This window comes from Vipera berus, assembly GCF_964194415.1.
Source record: "Vipera berus genome assembly, chromosome: 1".
Classification (NCBI taxonomy): Eukaryota; Metazoa; Chordata; class Lepidosauria; order Squamata; family Viperidae; genus Vipera; species Vipera berus.
Genome location: NC_138202.1, coordinates 322024533 through 322049148, shown reverse-complemented (window position 1 = coordinate 322049148; position 24616 = coordinate 322024533). Strand labels below are relative to the sequence as shown.

Sequence of the window (24616 nt, the reverse complement as noted above, 5' to 3'; positions counted from 1 at the left end):
ATGAGTAGTCTACTTTCTTTGATGACAATGTAAACCATTTCTCACTGTATTAAGTGCAGTTTTGAAACAAATAAAATATTTCTATGTTTCTTTGTAATACATTTTTACCAAATTGACAACCATAACTATATATACAACTTTTGAACTATTTTCATGAAAACATCATGGGTGTGTTCGTTTAGTTACCAGAAGCTGAGGTATACTTAAGGGAGATTGTGACAACAAGAAGATCTTGGGTTTCTGATCCCAAGAATCTATATAAGGTCAGATCTGATTCTTAAATGGGAAACCATCATGATATCGAAAAGTCCTGGGCTAGACTGGGAAATTTATTTATTTATTATGAAATTTATTTGCTGCTCATCTCATATTCAACGACTCAGGGCAGCCAAGCATAAGTTTCAGAAAAATACCATATAATAAGGCGATGACAAATCACATCCATATTATTGTCAAGAAAATAACAAGGCAATCTAATCTTCAGGCAGGGGTTGAATCTGATACGAAGAAACTTTGAATAAAAGTGTGGAAAATCTGTCAATTTATTGTTTGCACTTTTTTATGCCGTGTGGGATTTGTAATTAATTTGTCTCTCTTTCTGTATACATAGGTATTTTTGGAAATCAGTAACAACCTGTAGTAGAGTAGGCATCTACATTTTATTCATTTTATTTTATTTTCGAAAGTCAACTGTTACTTTTTCTCCTTAATATTTTAAAAGCCAGATGGCTTTCAGATTTTAGCCTATTATCTATTTTTAGAATTTGCCACAATGTATTCTGATTTTGCTGATGTCCATGTTTTTCCTCTCCATGCTGCTGCCTCATCCTTATAAAAGGCAGTCTTTTATCAGCTATTCCGTGGTCATGAATTCAGCATGATAATTTTTCTTTTTGATTGAGCTGACCTAGGTCCTGAGACATCATATCAGATCAGACATATCAAACACAAGGCCCGGGGGCCGGATCTGGCCCGTGAAGTGGTTTCATGTGGCCCGCAAAACCATCCTGGAAACAGTGAGGGAATGGCCCCCGCTGCCTTGGCCCCAGCCCAGGCCAGCCGGGAGCCAATGTATAATTTCGTGGTGGTCATCTATGCTGAAATACATTCAGTCTTAGCTCCACAAGGCCATCTGGAAACAGCGAGGGACTGGTCCGTGCCATGTTGGCACTGCCCCTGGGCGCACGCTGGGGAGGTATCACCCTTTGTGCCATAGGCACTCCAGCCACGCCTACCCTATAGGCCGCACCCACCCTTGCCACACACCCCCGCCCCCCCAGGGCAACCACAATGCTGATGTGGCCCTCAATGAAATTGAGTTTGACACCCCTGTATCAGATAATATGATGAACCTCTTTTTGATAGTGGCATTCTGACTTTGGAATTTTCCTCCCAATAAGCTGTTACTTTATGGCTTTTCAGAAAGCACGAAGCAGGCACTACTAGTTCTTATTCATCCAAGTTGCATTTAAGAAGATGAATTCATATGTTGCCCCCAGCCATTCATGTGTACATAGAAAATTCCCAATCCAGTGAATAATACATTTCTTTGCCTTGGAAAGTGTTTGTTTTCTAGAAGCTTGTTTGCTGTTTATTTTAATCAATTTGTATACTGCCTGAGTCCCAACAAGTCTGGGAAAAATATAAGATCTATAAAATAATAAAAACAGCGGGACAATAATAAAACAAGAAACATGTTGATTGGGTAGCTATATAAAGTGATTTAATAAAATAAATAAACACACACATACAAATACCCATTTCTTTGTTGGTTATTAGAAGACTGTAAAGACTATTTGATATACATGCATTTGGATATTTTATAATGCTGTGCTTTAACCATTCTTTTATTGATTGCTACTTTTTCTCATGTTGTCTTATTTATACTTTACTGACAATTTAAAAATGTACCAAAAAGCAGTACAGAGGAAGAAGAGTGAAAACTCATTAAATAACTAAGATAAGCACGGGGGGGGGGGGGACTCAGCTAATCTCAATGTACACATCTTGTACTTTGACAATAAAGGTTTATTATTATTTTGTGAAAGAGACTGGGATGTTGATACTGCTTACAAGAAAAGTTGGATCACTCAAATATGAGAGCAAGGAAATGGAAATTAGTGCATCCTGAAATACAAATACTGAAGGGATGACATGATTTATGAATGGAAATGCACGTAATAATCTATGGCTTTTTTAACCTTTCCAGCAAAGATAGCATGCTCTTTTTTGTATCCTACACTCATAGCAATGACAGCAGAACTATTAGGTTAAAATAAGAATTGGCTAAACATAAACAAACAAATTTTGTGGCTGAGATTTTGAATTTTGAATTCAGGTGTCCCCAACCTGAACACTTGTAAGGGGCCCATAATTAGCACTGTGTAGAACTTGGGGACAATAGCAAAGTTATGGAAGGCTATTGGCTCCTTACTGCAGACAAGAAGGGACTCAAGTTTGGAGAAAATAGACTGTCTTAATTTCTAAGATATTACTTAAACATGTTATGGCAGCTCTCATGAAAATGTGTTTAGTCAACGCCATTTCAAAATGGGTAAAAAAGAACCATAAACCATGCCTTTGGTCTACCTCATTAGAAATTTATTATAGCAAGTACGTTTATGCCTCCCAACATTTCCAATATGATGTGAGTTCTCAGCCTTGTTGACTTAACAGCTCTAACTTGTGATGTTTCCCTGACTTCCTCTTTCAAAAGCATATGAGACCAGAAAGGTAGGCTAGCAACAGATGCTGCAGTCCTGTTCCAAGTGTGCATTAGTGTGTGTGTGTGTGTGCGTGTGCGCGCAGCATGAATAATACGCACTGATGCAATCACCATGTAGCAAGCTGCCTTTCATCAGGAATGCTGTATATTATTTCCCTCAGGGAGTGGATTTGAAATCTTGAATGAAAAAAAAAAAGCTCACAGGTTAGAGATACAAGAGTAAAAATGTTTTCTGTGTTTGAAAGTAAAAATGGGACTTCCAGCACACCTGGACTTTATTTGAAACACTGTATAGAGCAATTCTCACTGTGATGATAATGTGGTGCACATTTTCTTTTACTACATTTTACAGAAAGGAAGAGGAATGAAACTCTGTATGAGCATGTCTTTCAATGTAGAAAAGGTTTCTGACCAGCATGGAGAAAGGACTGTCTTCCTCCTTTGTTTCCAGTGTCTTACTATTGTTCCATCCAGTTGCACCCTAAAACATACCAAACTGTTCTGCTTCAGAGTAGAAAGGCAGGAAATAATAAATACTATCAACAATATTTATAATTGCAGCCAAACTCATAGAGGGGTTCCAGATGGCTGCTCCTCAAGTCTAAAATTTAGTTTCCATGGATATTTATCATAAATCTGAGCATCCTCTTTGATACAGGGGAAAAAGTCTTCTACACATTCTGTCAGTCTGAAGGTTAAGTCACTGGGTTCATTTACACAAATTATTTCTGAAGGCAGTAGTAATTAATACCTTGCTGAGACATTTTCCAGCATTGCTCTGAATGGATGAGACTTACACCTGGGTTCTGTGCAATTTCTGGCATGTGTTTATATTGCAACAAGAAATGGAAAGAAATACTAGAAAGTTTCTTGAAACAAATTTGTCTCTCAGATGTATCGTGGAATAAACTCTGGGCAAGGAATCAAGATAAGTAATTAGATTGGCTGTATTCCATGTTTAAGAAATTTGTTCTAGGTCAAAAATACTGGTCTTCTCTTTTGGAAAGAAAGTCGCAACCTCCTAAAATTTGTATGTAATTTAGAGATAAAACTGGAATACTCATCTTGTTCTGATTTATTTCACCAATTGTGAAACATTGGTTGCATTTTTTTTGTTCATTAAACTGGTATTTTGGTTTCCATTTAATGATATTCATGGTGGTTCTAAGACTGGTGAGCAGCATCCAGGCTGTCAGAAGACAGAAGCGGGTACTGGTTTGTCACATGCTTGGATCTGAGTCATATTCTTCTATTAAACTTGTCATTTTATATTTAAATCTTATTCTTCAATCCAGAGTCCACTATCAGCACCCAGATTTTAGATGGGATGTTGGCCAGTTAGTCAGAAATTATTCTCTTGGCTTCCTTAGTTTTATAATTGTCAGTTTTTCTGTAATTGAAAATTGTTAAAACCTCAATAATTCTTGGTTGAAACCTCAAAGTCATTGTCCTGAAAAATCTTTATAGCATTTTAAATGGAAAACTGTTTCTTTCACATTGAGGAAAAAGAAATAAAAATAATAGGACTTCATGTCTTCACTTGTGTTCAGGAATAAATCCAAATGCTTTTGATCCTATTAAGAAACATGCTGAATCAACATGATTCAAACCACCAATGCATTTATCTTAATTAACAATACTTACATAACAGTTATAGAAATAGTATTGTATTAGTGTGCACTAATATGCATATATTTAAAAACTATACTTCTTAAATATTTTAGATTTTTAGATAATAACTGGATGCAATTGATTGATTTCAGACTACTTATTTTCTCTTTTTGCTGCTGGTGTGGTTATATTGTTACAGAATTCAGTGGGTCTGAAACAAACATTATATGCCCTTAATGTTCTGCACTAATTAATCATTTTCTGAAAAGATGAAGATTTGAAAATACTGATATTTGCAAAATACTTTAAAGCCTGTATCTGGAAGATGAATGTGTGTGAAGTAGATCAGGACAAACTATTCAAAGTGTTCAAAATTTCATGCTGTGGGAAGCTGGAAGGCACACTCTGTCTACAGTGTGTATTGTAGAGCACTTAGAACACTGTAGAATACTCATTTCTGGCTACGCAAGCTTTTTATTTTTGTAAAGACATTCTATATGTACTGTGGCAGCTAAATTATTTATTGGCAAAACTCAAATACTGCTACTTATTGCAGCTCAGATACGTCCTCTTAAATAAGGCTGCAGCTTGGGGGTCTTTTTTAAAAAAATATGATCATACATCTTATTATACATGACTCCAGAGTTTGTAAGATGGGTGGCTATATAAATGTAACAAACAAACACATACTGCCAGGGTCTCTGTCTCTATGGCAAAACCAGGTTTTTAATGCCTTGTGAAAGGCAAAGTCTTGGGACAAGCCTAATCTGAGGGAGGGCGGGCAGAATTTTCTAGAGGATGGGTACCATTGCCGAACAGACCCTAGGTCCCTAGATTTCACTAAATGGAGCTCTCTACTGGATGGGACTTGGAACATGCCTCTCCTATAAAATATCTGAAGTTTTGAAAAGGATATTCCAAGTATTCCTTGTTACCTTCCGGGAGGAGGCTCTGTGGTATCCGAAGCAGAACATCCAGATTCAGCCACAGTTTCGTTCCATACAGTATAAACCTTGTGAACTCTCAAGCTTCCTCCTTCCATTATATATTTAAGATGGACAGTATTTAATATTCATATATTATGTATAGGTAGGGGTGTAGTTCTATACATATGTTGTATATAGTATGTTTAGGTATGTGTCATGTATGTGTTCATTTTGAGAGCGGGCAACTAAATTTCATTTTTGATGTGTGTCATTGTGCCCACAGTAAAAAAAAGACAATAAGGCTATCTTATCTTATCTTATCTTATCTTATCTTATCTTATCTTATCTTATCTTAGCTTAGCTTAGCTTAGCTTAGCTTAGCTTAGCTTAGCTTAGCTTATCTTAAATTATTTTATCTTATCTCATCTCATCCCATCCTATCCTATCCTATCCTATCCTATCCTATCCTATCCTATCCTATCCTATCCTATCCTATCCTATCCTATCCTATCCTATCCTATCCTATCCTATCCTATCCTATCCTATCCTATCCTACCTTACCTTACCTTACCTTGGTCTTGATTATGGTTCTGTGTTGAGAATCAGACATAATTAGAATAGAAAATATGATGTGGATCAACATCTTAAGTTTCTGCTTCAAATTATCCTTTTTCCAAACCAGTTTGATTTCCTTTTCATAATAATAATTTTATTTCTAATTCTATGACTCCCCCCCGTTCAACCATCAGTCCCCAAAGAAAGACCTCTGGTCTCAATCTTTAAAATTGCCTGAATCAATGTATATGTAGTTACATCCAAAATTTGAATAAAAAAAATCAGAATAAAAAATAAAGGACACAAATTTTGTAAGAAATGAAGCTTTAAAAAAGTTACTTAATATATAACCAACCAACAAACCAACCACCAATCCGGTACAAAGATTCTTCAAAGTAAAAAAAAGGCTAAAATAATCTAAGTTTCCCTGAAGTTGGACTAGACTTTTGTTTTTCTTCACAAAAATAAAGAAAATGTTTTTCTGAAAAGAAAGATTTTCATAGCTCAGTGGAAATTTATGCAGAACAGAACTTGCAGCCTTTGTACCCAGAATTTGCACTTAATTTGAGGGCAGGGATGGTCACAATAGGCACAGCAATGACACAAAGAGGGTAATACCTCGTAAAGATTCAGAATATTTCGCTTCCCTTTAACTACAGAAGTAACAAATTTCTTAGCATTCTAGAGCAAAGTGCAGGTACAGACAAAGCTTCTTCTCTGGTCTGAATCAAGCACTGCTCGCCCACCCACGGAACAAATATATTCAACTTATTTTTTTAAAAAAACCAGGATATATCAGAAGACTATTAATGCTGTGGTTTTACACTAAATTTAGAGTTTTTAATTTCACAGTTGGTGAAATGTATGTGGAATAATAGAATAATATTGACTATACTAACTCTACAGGGATGTGGTGGCTCAGTGGGTTAGGACGCTGAGCTTGTCAGAAGGTCGGCAGTTTGGCGGGTCGAATCCCGAGTGCCGCGTAGCAGAGTGAGCGCCTGTTACTCGTCCCAGCTTCTGCCAACCTAGCAGTTTGAAAGCACGTAAAAATGCAAGTAGAAAAATAGGGACCACTACGGTGGGAAGGTAACAGCATTCCGTGCGCCTTTGGTGTCTAGTCATGCCAGCCACATGACCACGGAGACATCCTTGGACAAACGCTGGCTCTTCGGCTTTGAAATGGAGATGAGCACCGGCCCCTAGAGTCAGAAACAATTAGCACGCATGTGCAGGGGAACCTTTACCTTTACCTTTTATACTAACTCTAATGGCAGAAAGTGAAGAGGAACTAAAGAGCCTCTTGTTGCGAGGGAAGGAGAGTGCAAAAGTTGGGTTGAAACTGAACATTAAGAAAACCAAGATCATGGCATCTGGCCCTCTCAATTCCTGGCAAATAGATGGGGAAGAAATGGAGGTAGTGACAGATTTTATTTTCCTGGGCTCCAAGATCACCGCAGATGGGGACTGCAGCCAAGAAATTAAAAGACGCTTGCTTCTGGGGAGGAAAGCCATGGCAAATCTAGACAGCACACTAAAAAGCAGAGACATCAATCTGCCAACAAAAGTGCATATAGTCAAGGCTATGGTCTTCCCAGTTGCAATGTATGGCAGTGAAAGTTGGACCATAAGAAAGGCTGAGTGCCAAAGAATTGAAGCCTTTGAACTATGGTGCTGGAGAAGACTCCTGCGAGTCCCTTGGTCTGCAAGGAGATCAAACCAGTCAGTCCTAGAGTAGATCAATCCTGACTGCTCTTTAGAAGGCCAGATCCTGAAGTTGAAACTCAAATACTTTGGCCACCTTATGTGAAGGAAGGACTCACTGGAGAAGAGCCTAATGCTGGGAAAGGTTGAGGGCAAGAGAAGAAGGGGACGACAGAGAATAAGGTGGCTGGATGGAGTCACTGAAGCAGTAGGCATGAGCCTAAATGGACTCCAGAAGATGGTAGAGGACAAGAAGGCCTGGAGGAACATTGTCCATGGGGGCATGATGGGTCAGACACAACTTTGCAACTAACAACAACAACAACAACAACATACTAACCTCCCCCAATATAGACTACAGTTCCTCTCATCCAACACATCTGAGTAACACCAGTGAGGGAAGAGTGATGCTCTGGAATTTCTAGGAATGCTAACACTTCAGGAATGCCTATGTACATGAAAAACATTCTTAGAATTGTTGCAAAAGGGAAAGTAAGGACAAAAAAGAGACAGCATCAAACAAATAAAAGATGGAGCATATGTCAGTCATTTAATAAAGTACAGTGATTCAGCAAACATGGATCTGAGTTGCTGATTAAGAAGAAGAAAAGTGTGTTGCATATAGTGAACAGAACCCATAATCAAAGAGCTAAAAATAACCCCATATGCCAAGGAAGCTTGATGTATTAGAGGATTCATTATGGTTCACTAGAAAGGCATCTTCTCCCTCTTCAAAGGCACAAAAAGGCAATCAGTATCTTTCAATCAACTATTTACAGTAATTATTTACTGCGGATAGGAAGCATGAACAAAAGATAAAAAGAATTTTTGTAGAATGGAAGTTTTTAAATCTCATTGGTAAATGTTGATTCAAATGATATGAACAAGTGATCTATCCTGGGCTTGTAGGACGTGTGTTTGTAAAGAAGAGATAAAGAAGTGAAGGTATCCTGCTATTACCATCCTGCTATTACCACTGGAACCTCAAAAAGATCCATGAAAAAGGGTGGAGGCTAAACAAGCATAAATCTGAGGCTAAACAAGCATAAATCTGAAGAATTGAACCGAAGAAGCTTCTGGGATGAGAAGCAAAACATTTTAAAGGAAAAACAAAGTCCAGTTGCCTTTTTAAAAAAGCACCTTTGGGACAAGCATAAATCTGGTGTGCTGTCTGTACGGAAGTCCACAAGCCCATTTAAATAATATGTCATCTTGCAAAACATACAGCCTGAGAGATGGAAGGCCAGGTGTGGAAGCTTGTGAGTGGGTAGTGAGTGAATTGATGAATGAGCCCATCTCTCAAGTTTCTGGGACTGTAAACATTTAAAGTACTTTGGGAAAAGACAGGGACTGAGTTTTAGGAAAGTGGGGGGTGAGTGGGTGAGAAGTGTTTCTACCTGGCTTCAGCTGCTTTTCCCAACTGTAGGTAGTAGTCCCAACTTCACTTGGCTCACTGTAGACTGACTCCTGATCTGAAATCCTGATCATCAATCCACTATGGAACAATACACATTGGGTTCTTCTGTGTCTTCACTCTAAGCCATATTTGTCTTAACCCTTTCCTTAATCTGATATTTTATATTCTGTTCACTGAAACCTAAAGCTTTACTTACCTTTAACCTCAGATGGACTGGGACTAAGACCTTACTGATTAATTTAATTGTAAGGGCCACTATTGGTTTTGACCTGAAATAATTAATGACTTTGGTAGAGTACCTGAGGACAGGAGAATGGAAAAATAGTAAAAAAGAATGGTCTTAGAGATATAATAAGGTTTCAGGCAAGTTAAGATATTCAGACAACTAGTTTTTTAGAGACACAACTCTCGATATGTAAACTATGTATAGCAATAGTTTATGGAAACTTAGATTTGATTTATTATAATTTGATTAATAATAGAATGACTCTTTAGATCCAATTACTACATAACCTGGCAAGGGACAATTGTACTTATATTTCACTTCATTCATTTTAAAAAAAAGGAAGGAGGAAAGTTAAGTATTCTGAAGCTTATTAAAATAATGCCTGGCAATCACATCCCACTTCTGGCTAATTTTCCTCCCAACTTAAAATTATAAAATATGTAATTAGAAATACAAGGTAAACAAGGGCGTCATACTTTCTGTGAAATGACATTTCCAGTTCTCTTCCTCACCCACGTTAATATATAGCATTCAGTAAGCAAAAAGTTACTTAAATCTTGCAAGTGTTACAAATTATCTGTTACAAGAATGAAAAATGTACAATGGGGAGGGAGAGGGGAACCAAATGTTACTTACATAACCATATAGGAACTAAAAAAACCTAAATGTTACTTCTACAACTATAGGTAAAGGTAAAGTTTCCCCCGCACATGCGTGCTAGTCGTTTCCGGCTCTAGGGGCCGGTGCTCATCTCCGTTTCAAAGCTGAAGAGCCAGCGCTTGTCCGAGGAAGTCTCCGTGGTCATGTGGCCGGCATGACTATACGCCAGAGGCGCACGGAACGCTGTTACCTTCCCACCGTAGTGGTCCCTATTTTTCTACTTGCATTTTTATGTGCTTTCGAACTGCTAGGTTGGCGGAAGCTGGGACGAGTAACAGGCGCTCACTCTGTTACGCGGCACTCGGGATTTGACCCGCCAAACTGCCGACCTTCTGATCGACAAGCTCAGCGTCCTAACCCACTGAGCCACCGCGTCCCTTTCTACAACTATATAGGAACTAAAAATAGTGTAATCCTGTCATTATGCATAGGCTTTTTTAAAATCACATTTTAGGGGAACATTTCTAAATTTTCCAACTGCTGAGCCAAACAAATGCAAATAGGAGGTAAACATCCTTACATATGAACATACAGTAATATATTTTAGGGTGAGTAATACTGTATATTTATCTTCAAGGAGCTAAACTCATACAGATAGGACTAGGACTAAATTGATATAGACCACTTTTTATTGGTGTAGGACTGTTGAATAGCTGGAGGATTGCAGGATACTTTTTGATTATGTGGGGACATCCCTGGAAGACTAGGGGCACTTGGGAGAGGGGCGGGTTTAAGTGAAGGAATGACAAATGGAACGCTCCTAGGGAGCAGATTGCTATTCCCTCTCTTATCCTCTCCCTGCTTGAAGTCATACTGCTGAAATTGGGTCTAGTTCTCAATGTGTCACAAGAACAGAGCAGGTGCATACCTGCAGAAATGTTTCCACAAAAGATTCTCTAAGTGATTTAGGCAATCAAGAAACAAGTCATACATTGCACAAGAAAATCTTTAAAAATCTCAAATCAGTGGAACCCAGAGGAAAATCCTTTTGCAACTGCAAATCCTGGAATTAGTCAGATGCTGAGAAACAGCCAAACCTATTCCCCAAACTAATTCTTCTCAGAACTAAACCTATGCAGTTCTGTAATTCATATAATAATAGCTGACTAAAGAACAAAATTTCCATTTTTAGAAGTATGACCTGCAGACAGTTTGAGAATGGGGCAGAAATCCTTCAGTACAAAATTAGAGTATGACAGATGCATTGGTATACTTATCATTGAAGCACTAAATATGTATCTAGCTGTAATCTTTCATGTTGTAGGTGAAAATAAAACTATAGAATCCCTAAACATGAACAAGAAATGAATTTTACTCTTGCATTCTTCATAATATACTAATGTTCCATGTTATTTTATACATCATAGCAATTAATTAAATTATTCTAATGCCTATCAGTATGAAGAGTATAGCTCAAATAGAAGTGTAGAGCTCCTCGAGGATAACTAGATAAATGAAAGTGAATGTCACAACTTGTGCTTCTTCCAGTGTTCCCGATTTCACTTAAATACATTTATTTTTGCTATAATTACATTTGAATAGTTAGTCTGGAGAAGCCAGAACAGATATGCTCCCTGATGGTAAATTTGGGTCCACAGAATCATGCATTCAACGTAGATGAGCTCAAAATTCCTTAACTGGAAGTGCTTATAGAAAACATACAGCATGCAACCTGGTTATACACCACTATGCTATTGGAAATAATAAATTTCACAATCATACATAGTGAAGAGCCAATTGAAATGGGTGCCAGTTCTGTACAGAACACCCAAGAGAAATAGAGTGTACTGTTTTCATCCATGCCTTGGACAACTTGTTCTTGTATCAAATCTGGCACTTGCACTTCCTCACACACAGTTCCTACAGCCAATCCATCTGAATTCCTCCATATATTACTTCAAGAATTATCTCTATGATAGTTCTGATGATGCAGGCACACGCAGAAGAAAGGCAACTTTTCAGGGATTTTGATGAAACAAAGTGTGTTTGTGAATGTGTGTGTGTGTGTATATATATGTATGTGTGTTCCAGCTGCTTCAGTCACAAAACTCTGCATTCAGAGTTTTGTGACTGAAGTTTCTGCAGTTCTCCCTGTAGTTGTGGAATGTAATGTTTTGGGGATTTGTCACCCATTCTCCTTAACCTGAGAAGGAGAATTAAGACACATTTCTTCAGTCAAGCCTTCAAATCTGGGGATGATTTGAACAGTGTTTAGCATGAACTTAAAATATATGCAGATTTTAAATAGAGTTAAGTGATTTCTGCTGTATTTTTGGTTTTTAACATTGTAAGATATCTTTTTAAAAGATTTTCTTTTTATCCTGCCTATAACTCAAGGTGGGGGAATATACATAGTATTCATTCATAATCCGTTAAAATAGTACTTGGAAATGTAGTGGTTATATTTAAATTATCTCCTGTTTTATCCTGAAGAACAGGCTGAACATAGTCTATTTGCTACATTCCTGCCACCTGGAAAGAAATGGCTCATTTGGTGTTTTGCTGCTGATCAAAGATAGTGGGCTTTACATTATTATAGAGTAGAAAATTTCAGAGAATTTAATCTTGAACATGCATAATATAGATTAAACACAAGGAATATCAACTTGTGATAGAATAAAATAAATTTTATAAATCAATATTGACGTGATTTTATGAGATTTTTTTTTTGCTATATCAGGACCTGAGTGCTTAACCACAGGGGATAAGGTTAACTACAGTAGAAACAAATATTCCATAAGGTTAAATTTTTCATCTATAGTTCATTATACTAATAAATTGCTGCAATAAATAAATCCAAACATTGGTGTAGCATATTCTATACAATGAATACATTGCAGCTAATTATTAACCTGCAGGTATTAAATAATTTGCTAGATAAGATAACATCTGTCAAGAAAATGTTTTTCTAAGCCAATCATAAGGGTAATAATTCAAGAATAAATGCTGCTTGCGCAAACTATTCTATAAGCATAAATCATAATCAAGTAATTAGCATCCCATGTGCTCTATGAAGTCATATAAGATAAATGAGTTCAGTTAAGGATAATCTATTTCAGCATACTGATTAGGAAAATTGGGTGTTTTCCACTTATTGCCGATGCTTTATGATACAACTTCACCTCTGCACTAACCCCTGAAGCCTCTAAACTTCCAGAGCCAATTTGAAGGTCACATACATGCTAGAATAGGCAGCCCAGGGAACAGCTTGGAATTCTTACTACAGTTATCACCTTGTGGCAAATTCTTTTTATACCAATCCTCTTCATAGCCAAGAAATATGCAAAGCTTGCTTGTAGTAAGGTTATATTACTACATTATCACATGAAAATGTGATAATCTACATATGAAAATACATCCCTAAGAGTTTGTGCTATCTTTTGTCAGAAGATTTTATTCATCACATACCATACTGTCAACATTTCATTGTGCTTGCAACATGTTTCCCAACTTAACTGGGCTAAAATAACACTTATATAGAAGCCTGTGCTATATTGATTTTTTCTTACAGCAATGAAACTAGAGTATTTAATCTCATTCACAGAAGGTCTTTTATCTATTAATTCCTACTCCTGTCTACTTCCCTAAGTCTTTCTGAATTAATAAAACATGGAGTAAAAATTGGGGATTTCAAATTCAACCAAACTTTTCAGAAGTGTTTAAGGTCCTTTATACTTTGTAATGTCTTTCCCACTATTATTAAAAAGTGTACTTTTAGATGTACTTTTAGTCTAAAAATATGACTATGGAACAAAAGGTTGTTCTAGAAAAATTAACAGGATTTGAAATAGTTAAAAAGACTAAATATTTGGGGGTATATCTTTCAGCTTCAAATGTGAAAGTTGGAAAAACTTTTGGATAGTTGGAAAAAATTACAATTGTCTTTATTGGGAAGAATTGCAGCAGTGAAAATGAATGTTTTGCCAAAATTTTTATTTTTGTTTCATATGATACCTATACTTAAAAAAGATTCAAATTTGGAGGAATGGCAGAGAGGTATTAATAAATTTGTTTGGGCAGGGAAGAGACCGAGAGTTAAACTTAAGATAATGCAAGATGCACGTGAAAGAGGTGGTCTTAAAATGCCCAGTCTTAAATTATACTATGAAGCTGCGGTATTATCATCAATTAGTAATTGGTTCAATTCAACACAAGAGAAATTATTGAATATTGAAGGATATGATTTGTTATATGGTTGGCATGCTTATTTATTGTATGATAAAAAAGTGGATAATGTTTTTAAGACACATATATTAAGATATATGTAAAAAAAAGCTGATGTAGTTACAATCTTCAAAAGGAGCCTTGGTGGCGCAGTGGGCTAATGCCTCCTTAAGTAACACCAGCTGCCTGCAATTATTGCAGGTTCGCATCCCACCAGGCTCAAGGTTGACTCAGCCTTCCATCCTTCCGAGGTAGGTAAAATGAGGACCCAGATTGTTGGGGGCAATAAGCTGACTTTGTAATAATGCCGCTTGGGGGGGGGCGAAAGCCCTAATAAGCAGGCATATACATAGAATGAAGGCTACTGCTAAGCTTGTAAGCCGCCCTGAGTCTTCGGAGAAGGGCGGGATATAAATGGGATTAAAATAAAATAAAATAAAATAAAATAAAATAAAATAAAATAAATAAAATAAAATAAAATAAAATAAAAAAAATAAAAAAATATGCCCTGTTGCGAGTGTGGAAAAAATATCGTTATAAGTTGAACTTTAAAATTCCAATTTGGGCAATACCTAAACATGCGATAGAAAATATAAATGTAGGATTTAAGCATGATGTTACTACATATAAAGAAATTCTTAGATTGGAAAGAAATGTCTGGCAATTAAAGCCATTTAATATTTTAAAAGAAGAAAAGATAGTACAAACTTGGTTTCAGTATGGGCAGTTACAAGCTAGATGGAAACAGGATCAGAAAATTGGTATTTCTATAGTAGATGAAAATTTGATTAAAAAAATTAGAGATCAAAGTTCTGCACATATAAGAAGGATATATAATGCATTGATAGAATTAGATTCAGAAACGGAACTTGTTAAAGATTGTATGATAAAATGGGCCCAGAATATTCAAGAACCAATAACGATGGATACTTGGGAAACAATATGGGTCAGAAATGTAAAATTTACACAGGCACAAAATTTAAGAGAGAATTTTTATAAGATGTTTTATATGATGGCATTTAGATCCTAAGAAATTGGCATCTATGTATTCAAATTATCAGCCTAAATGTTTTAGGTGTGGTTGTGATGATGCAACATATTATCATATATGGTGGACTTGTAAAGAAGTAAAAGCTTTTTGGATTAAAATTTGGTGGAATATGCAGAAGATATTTAAGAAAAAGATAAAATTTTCTCCACAATTATTTTTGCTGGGTATTACTATTGACTCTACTGCTATAGAAACTAAATTGATGCTGAATTTAATAACAGCAGCAAGACTTTTGGTTGCGCAATATTGGAAGAAGGAGGATTTGCCTACTATAGAAGAATGGACTTTAAAAGTTTCGAACCTGGCAGAAATGGCGAAAATCTCAGCATATTTGAAAGACCATTCGCAACAAAGATATATTTTGGAATGGAGAAGATGGATTGATTATATCCAGAATAAATATGGGACCAAAAAGTTTCATTTAGCATTTGAATGAGTATTAGATTTAGAAGATTTGTTATTATTTAGTTATTTTTAAGGAGAGTTAAAGTGCGATAGGACTTAAAGTGTTATTATAGTTAGTTTGCATATTATAGTTTAAGATTGTTAGGGTCAATACCCTGTATTTGCTCTGGGAAGTCGGGGGGGGGGGAGGGAGAGGGAGGGGGAATTGGGTGGGGGTGAGGGGATGGGTTTTTATGTTTTTTATGTTTAAAATGTAACTGTAAAACTCTTTAATAAAAAAAGTGTACTTGAAATATCAAGATAGCATTTTTCAAAAGGAAAATCACCCCTGAATTTAAGACAATTCTCTTCCAAAGGAAAATTAGATGAAAAAATTAATTTTCTGACTTTCAAAGTTATCTGCCTGTATACTACATTCTAAACAAATCTAAGATAAATATAAAGGAACAGTAGGGTTGGGGTTTGTCGTTGCCTCTTTTCTGGATTTTCACTTTAAAAAACTTCCCAAACTAGCATACAACTCTGAGAGTCCCTGAAGCTCTCCCAAATCATAACCAAATCCAACCATGCATGGCCAAGTGCTATATGTTTATTTTAAAAGTAAATGATTTGAAAAAAACCAAAAGAAAACTTGATGCTTTCCTTTCACATAAAGCATGTACTGAAACTCTGAAATACTACTTCCTTAAGAAATATTACAAGTTACCACTTGCAAACATTTGTTTACCAAACGTTCAAAGTTACAATGGCACTGAATAAAGTGACTTACAACTGGTCCTCCCAATTTCCACAGCTGCAGCATCTCTGTGATCACATTATTAAAATTTGGGCACTTGGTAACCAGAATGTGTTTACAACAGCATCATTGCATTCTGTGATCGGTATTTGCCACCTTCCCAGCTGGCTTCCAAAAAGCAAAGTCAGTGGGAAATGCCAGATTGCTTAATGACAAAGTGATTCACTTAATTGCAGTGATTCGCTTAACAACACTGGCAAAAAAGTTAATAAAATCAGGCATGGGTCAGCTAACAACTGCCTTACTTAACAATGCAAATTCTGTCCCAATTATGGTTGTAAGTTGAGAGCTGCCTGTATAGCAATATTTTTCCTATTTTTGCAAATGCTCTAAACTTTAAATTCTGAATAAAAATGTTTAATTTTTTACTGTGTCATCCCTCAGTTCAATTTAATTTTCAGCCTTGTCTCAATAATAATTTTCATCTATGGGCTCACATTCAAAATTATTTAAACAATATTTTTATTGTGCCATCAACCTGTCTCAAGCATCAAATCCTCTAGAGGGCAGTGTAAACATCACCATTGCCAGCTGCAATTCTTCAATGCTCTCTATATGAAGTTATATATTAAATACCCTAAGATAATTTATTCCTTCAATATAGCTTAATGCCAACTATATCAGCCATTCTTTGCCTGTCATTTATCTTTCAAAACTCTTTGTTCATTATAATTGCTTATGTGCAGGAAAGTAAAGAAGAAAATTTCCAGCAAAAATGTATCTTTAATTACAGTATTGCACTTTTATATAAAAATTAGCTCAATGTTTAAAGTCTGGTTATATTTAAATTAAACACCTTCTTTCATTCAAGCTGTACACAAAGGAAATCAAACTAGGCTCCCTTGAATGTCCCAGAAATATCAGACATAGGTTTAGTTGGAATATGGAAGCATCCTTTGCTATGTCAAGTCTCAGTACATTTTTGCATCACTTTTGGAACTTTCTGAAGTCAAAGTCTATGAGGGAGATAGATGGTTACTACATCGGTTAGATAGCTATCTAGCTAGACCACTCTCTAAGACATTGCCAATAGGATGCAATGTGTCCAGTATCATAAGCTGCAAGTCATCTTTTTTCTCCTTGAATTTTAGTCACTATGCATTCTTACAAGTTGTATATACAGTATATTAATTTCTATTTTGTGATCGGTATTTGCCACCTTCCCAGCTGGCTTCCAAAAAGCAAAGTCAGTGGGAAATGCCAGATTGCTTAATGACAAAGTGATTCACTTAATTGCAGTGATTCGCTTAACAACACTGGCAAAAAAGTTAATAAAATCAGGCATGGGTCAGCTAACAACTGCCTTACTTAACAATGCAAATTCTGTCCCAATTATGGTTGTAAGTTGAGAGCTGCCTGTATAGCAATATTTTTCCTATTTTTGCAAATGCTCTAAACTTTAAATTCTGAATAAAAATGTTTAATTTTTTACTGTGTCATCCCTCAGTTCAATTTAATTTTCAGCCTTGTCTCAATAATAATTTTCATCTATGGGCTCACATTCAAAATTATTTAAACAATATTTTTATTGTGCCATCAACCTGTCTCAAGCATCAAATCCTCTAGAGGGCAGTGTAAACATCACCATTGCCAGCTGCAATTCTTCAATATCTTTTCATGGATTCTTCTAGTATTTATTATACATCTATTATTTATTATACTACAAAAAAATCTAACAACAGTGGAAAGATGAAAGAGTTGCAAAGTATCTTCTTGCTGTTAGTGTATTTAATAATAATAAAATTGGAAGGGACCTTGGAGGTAATCTAGTCCAACCCCCTGCTCAGGCAGGAAACCCTATACCATTTCAGACAAATGGCTGTCCAGTCAATTCTTAAAAACTTCCAGCATTGGACCATTCCCAGCTTCTGGAGGCAGGTTGTTCCACTGGTTAATTGTTCTGTCAGAAAATTTCTCCTTAGTTCTGGATTGCTTCTCTCTTTGGTTAGTTTCCATCCGTTGCTTCTTTTTTTATACAAGTTTTATTGATTTTTTAATATTTACATATACATGTATTTGTGGAGCAATATGGTGGTTGGGTAGTCAAAATAACAAATAACCAGTTGTTTGTAAATAGTTCAGGTTGCATCAACAAGGATTCCCTCTCTGATTCCCTTAGTTATCACATAGTCAAAATAATCAAATTACTACAATTCTAGTTGTGACCTAGTCCATTAACAGAATTTTCAATATATTTTCACTAATACATATCAATATCCTGTTTTTAAGTTTTACTTAATTGCAATAAAATACTCTGGAGTAGCCTATAATATAAAAAACCTTAATTTTTGGGTAACCCACAATTCCTTATTTCAATAAAAAATAATTCTCTTGTCTACAAAACTTACATTGTTCATTACAAAACATTCTTGTTTTATCAGTAAAGTCTAGTTTTCATCTTAACAAATCACCAATTATTAGAAAAATATTTTTTGTCTTAACCGTTCAACAATTATTAAAATACTATCTTTTGTTATAAGATTCTAGATTCTATAATATAGTTAATAATAATAATAATAATAATAATAATAATAATAAGTTGTTGGAAGGTACCTTGGAGGTCATCTAGTCCAACCCCCTGCTAAGGCAGGAAACCCTATACCATTTCAGACAAATGGCTGTCCAGTCTCTTCTTAAAAACTTCCAGTGTTGGAGCATTCACCACTTCTGGAGGCATGTTGTTGTTGTTGTTGCTGTTGTTGTTGTTGTTGTTGTTGTTGTTGTTGTTGTTATTATTATTATTATTATTATTATTATTATTATTATTATTATTATATTATTATTATTATTATCCCTCTCACAGTTACTACTATTGAGCAAGGTACCATTTATACTATACTTGTGCATATGGTTTTTCTTGCCTAAATGTACAACCTTACTTTTTTCACCACTGAATTTCATTTTGTTAGATAGCTCCCAATGTTCAAGATCCTTCTGTATCTTAAGCCTATCTTCTGGAGTGTTGGCTATTTCTGCCAGCTTGGTGTTGTCTGCAAATTTGATGAAGATGTTGAAGAGCACTAGGCCCAGAACAGAGTCTTGGGGCATCCCACTACACATTTCCCTCCAGGTAGATGCAGTTCCATTGAGGACCACATGTTGAGTATGGCCGGTCAGCCAACTATGAATCCATCTGGTGGTGATGCTGTCTAACCCACATTTTTCTATTTTATCAAGTAATAGGTTGTGGTCTACTTTATCAAATGCCTTACTGAAGTTCAGATTATATCCACAGCATTCCTCTGGTCCACTAATTTTGTCACCTGGTCAAAGAATGCAATAAGATTTGCCTGGCATGATCTGTTTTTGACAAACCCATATTGGCTTTTGATAATGACTTTCTTTGCTTCTAGGTGTTCGCTGATTTGTTGCTTGATTATCTTTTCCAGAATCTTCCCAGGTATTGATAGGCTGGTAGGCTGATAGGTCTGTAGTTTCCTGGATCCATTTTCCCCCCTTTTTTGAAGATAGGAACTACTTCAGCTCTTTTCCAGTACTCTGGTAATGAATAGGAACAGGCACTCTTTTTGTGTATATAGTACAAAACTAAGGTACATATAGTGGCATATTGTAATCTCCCTGTTCCTGAATGTGATCTGAAAAAGCCTCTTCAATGCTCTCTATATGAAGTTATATATTAAATACCCTAAGATAATTTATTCCTTCAATATAGCTTAATGCCAACTATATCAGCCATTCTTTGCCTGTCATTTATCTTTCAAAACTCTTTGTTCATTATAATTGCTTATGTGCAGGAAAGTAAAGAAGAAAATTTCCAGCAAAAATGTATCTTTAATTACAGTATTGCACTTTTATATAAAAATTAGCTCAATGTTTAAAGTCTGGTTATATTTAAATTAAACACCTTCTTTCATTCAAGCTGTACACAAAGGAAATCAAACTAGGCTCCCTTGAATGTCCCAGAAATATCAGACATAGGTTTAGTTGGAATATGGAAGCATCCTTTGCTATGTCAAGTCTCAGTACATTTTTGCATCACTTTTGGAACTTTTTGAAGTCAAAGTCTATGAGGGAGATAGATGGTTACTACATCGGTTAGATAGCTATCTAGCTAGACCACTCTCTAAGACATTGCCAATAGGATGCAATGTGTCCAGTATCATAAGCTGCAAGTCATCTTTTTTCTCCTTGAATTTTAGTCACTATGCATTCTTACAAGTTGTATATACAGTATATTAATTTCTATTTTGTCAAGAGTCTTTGATCATTTTTTTAAAGGGAGATATAAAGTGAGATGAGGTACCAAGTAAGTTTATGGCTAAGCTTTTATCAGGGTTTTTCCTGTTCATAACTTTTTTAAATTGCTTCACAAGAATAAGTCAAGCTTCTTTTGATGTATTTATTCCTGAATTTATTTTTAAATTTCCAACTTAATATATTGTAACAAAACTGTACAACAATTTCTCTCATTCACTGAGTTATTGCTCAGATAGCTCTTGAGTCTCTTTGCTATTACCCTTTATTAAAACAGATCAGTTTTTAAAATATAGTGAATGGACATTGTTTTATTATTCAACTGTAAAATAAAAAGAATTCATTGAGCTGAACACCAGAGCCTACAGTTGATATGAACATCTCTACTGTGCAAATATTTCTCCATGCCAAATCAAAACATTCATGTCCCATCGTTTATTCAGTCTCATATTAAAAGTTGTAACCAAATGGAAGCTTGTTTGAATGCAGGATGTTTTCATTACTATCAGAAATACTTATCTTGGCATAGCAAAATACATTATTTTTCCTGTGGTGTAGGGAACAAAGCATTACACTGGGTATGAATAAGTGATAACTTAAAAACTTAATACTCCACATGCTTTAAATCTGACCACAATATTTTCTTAAAAATTTAAAATCTGCCCACATCCCAAAAAGGAAGTCTACTACTGGCCTTATAGTAAGAAATATAACACAATTTAAAATCTTTGTTGGTTTTTTTATTGGCTTTCTTGATGTAGTTATTTTTAAGCATAACGTAGTGTCATATTCAGCCTTAGGATCCTAGCTTTTCCATGGTACATTTCAGCACTCTCTCATAACTCTTCATCAATGACAGAGGCATGAGATGAGAATAAACAGAAACCATTTCCAAAATGAAATAGCTGTTCCTTGGGCTTTTCCTAAAGTAGGCTCCTCATTTTGTCTGTCATCGGATTCTTTTCTGTTGTGACACAACTCTTTATTGCTTGCTTAGCTTTGCTGCCACTTTACAAAGGAAAAAAATAAGAAGGACTACTGCCATTTTACCAACACTGATTGCAGGATTTTGTGTACATCAAAGCAAAAAAGGCTTACAAGCACGATTTAATGTTTAACCTGGCAATCATGATTATGATAACAGTAAAAAAAATCTGTCTCAAAGAGAATATTATTACGTTATTAACCTTTCAAACTTTATAGTGTAGGTCAGGGGTGTCAAACTGCCAGCCCATGGGCTGGATGCATCATGCCGAAACCACACCTACCCTATTGCCAGGAATGGAGAAAAAGTCACGATACATCACGACATATCATGTGATGTTGCAAGTTTGACACCCATGGTGTAGGTTCTTAGAACTAACTCTCCTCCTTGCTAGAAATATTGATGATTGCAAGATAGTTATGACTTTACTGAACCAAAATAATTAACACTATAAAAGCATTTCACTTGGGTTTACTTGTGGGTGATTGATGTGATAGGTATTTACATGCTATTTCAGAGCGATCAATTATTGCAAGCTGTAACAGAAACCTTTAGAAAATCTCAAACTGTAATTTGCTGAGAAATAAAAAAAGTTCTGGAAAAATACACTGGCAAACCATTTTCCTATGCCTGCAAAGAAAACTACTTGAATGTATCCATGAGGTTACAAGGAGTCTGACCTGAAGGAGACTCGATAGATTTCTTGCATTGCCCACTGGGCTGCAAGAAAGCTTACAGAAAAAAAATGTTTCCTTGGGACAGTAGAAAAGAATCATAAGATGCATTTCCTCTGGGATGGTAGAAAATATTTTCATGGTAGTCAAAGAAAATAAATATTTGGTATATCAACCAAATCCTGGCATAGAATATAGGAGGATGAGACAAATCAGACTTTGTAGTTCCTTTACAGCAAAAATTCATCATAAATTGTCCAATATATCACATTTAAAATGAACAATAATTTAGTGTTATATTCTAATAAGATCAATAGCTTTCTTATTATCAGTTAAGAGCCAGGTTACATGGATAGGCTACCTGTGAGAGCTATAGTTATACTGGATGTGATAAACTCATAATTTTCAACCTGTAAATTACAAATCTAGCTGGAATCCTATTAAGACTGAAACCATTCTGCTTCAGCACAGTTGCTATTAGAGACACTTTTTATTCAAAAATTTGCATTCTCTCAAGCAGCATATACTAGCTGGATCTTATTGTCAAGGCAATACCTGAATAAAGCAAGCCATCTGAGAAAGCCCATAACAAAGTCTCCTTTTAAAATGTATTAAGAATAAATTGATCTTTTACTTATGTCTTTTCTTAGGAATAGATGCATGTGCAGGTTGCTAACAGCTGATTCCAGAGGGGTACATTCATCAGCAAAAGCAAGCAGTAATGTTAAGAAGTACATTCAAAAGTAAAATAAGTAAGCCCCCCCCCAAAAAATCTTGATAATAGACATAGAGCTCAATAAGAATTTGTCCAAGGCCCTTTCTTTATACTTAAACTGAGAAGATTTTGACCTGTAATGTCAGTCTTGCTGAATTTTCTTTTTTTTTTTGCTCTGAACTAGCAACACAGTCTTTGCTTCAACAGAACACAGTTTTTGCTATTCTGGCCCTGTTTCTTTCTTTTTTTAAGTAGAATTATCTAGCATTACCCATAGTCTTCAACTTAATTGAGCCTACTATTTTGTTTGTAAATTGTGGCAGTCATTAAGCGGGTCACTATGGGACTGCATCTGATTTTAAGATCTTTTTTACAGTGGTCATTAAGTGAACATGGTAGTCGTAAATGCAGTAGTCATAAAATGAAGGTGTCAGTTGTTAAAGGGATCCATTGTTTTCTATGAGGCATTTTTCACCAGAATCTGGAAGCAAATATTGGTGTCCGGCAAAAACATGTTAAAACATGGTTATGTGACTGCAGGCCAACTAACAAGGCCCAAAATGCTGTGTCAGGGGGAGGGCTTTGTTGAAACTTTGAATCAGGATTGTAAGTTGCTTCTTCAGGGTCCGTTCCAACTTTGAATGGTTGCTAAGAAACTGGCTGTAAGTCAAGGATTACTTAATCACAGCAAGACATTTTACCTAGAAAAAGTGGAGAATGTACCTAGGTCTATGAAAATAATAATCATAATAATAATTATACCAAAGGATAAGGTGCCAAGTCAATGTTGAGATGGAAAACAGAAACCTCAGACAACACAGAAGCAAAAATTAAATTAAATTTTTAATATTATTCTTATTTTGGCTAGTGTTTTGGATTATGAAATGAAATGGGAGGTTTAATTCCACCTATGTCACAGAAAGTATCCAGATGTTTATTATTCTTTCTATTTAGTCAAACCAAATTAATCATAGCAGACTTTTTAAAAATTAAAAAAAACCCAAAGTTTTTAAAATTCTCTCCTAAAAGATTTTAAACTTGTTTCCTTAGTAGTAAAAGTCACAAAGAACAAGATTAGCATCATGATTCTATAATGAATTTTTTATGAAAAAATCTATTATAAACTGTCTCTCTCTCTGTGTATATGTTGATTTTATCTCTTTACTTCCTCTGTGATGGGAGAAGAATCACCATGCAAATATCATCAAGGATTTGTAAACACATTTTCTCAAGAATGTAAATACTGCATTGCACTGTGTGCTCACACATGCATGTGTTGAAAATTTTCCACAGCTGTAACTTGTAGACAAAAGCGTTTGTTTGAAAAGTTTACAAGAAATGCATATCTAATGCTTGCTGTGGCTATGAACTTAAACTTTAACATTTTAATGAGATTTAATTCAGAAAATAAAGTGTCAAAAAGGAAAGAAAAAACTTTTTTCCATTAAATTTATTACTAGAGCTGCTCTAAGATGCACTCGACAGAAAAAGAAAGCAATAGCAGCTGCAAGGCTATATCATATGTAACTAAATTAAGGTTGAAACAAACATTTATGACCACTAGTTGAGCATTTATTTGCAAAACTGATTGGTCATGCATAAGGGATTTTGTGGCCAAGATATGTGACCTTTAAAAGCTTGTTTTGTAAAAGCAAACAACATACTAACAGTAACACATTCCAATTATTTACAGTGGAGTATAACCCATAAAACAGATTTTTTTAGGCAGTGGTAATATAATTTCCAGAGTAGTTTCCAGCATGAATTTTCATTGGCATATTTTTTGC

General features: G+C 35.4%; 1 protein-coding gene across 1 annotated transcript in view; it reads right to left on the bottom strand.

Annotated features, from left to right (window-relative positions):
- Window positions 1-24616, bottom strand: part of SLC8A1 (solute carrier family 8 member A1) — a gene marked incomplete at its 3' end in the record, with an annotated part of 283351 nt that overhangs the window by 99711 nt on the left and 159024 nt on the right. The gene's annotated exons all lie outside the window — the stretch shown is intronic.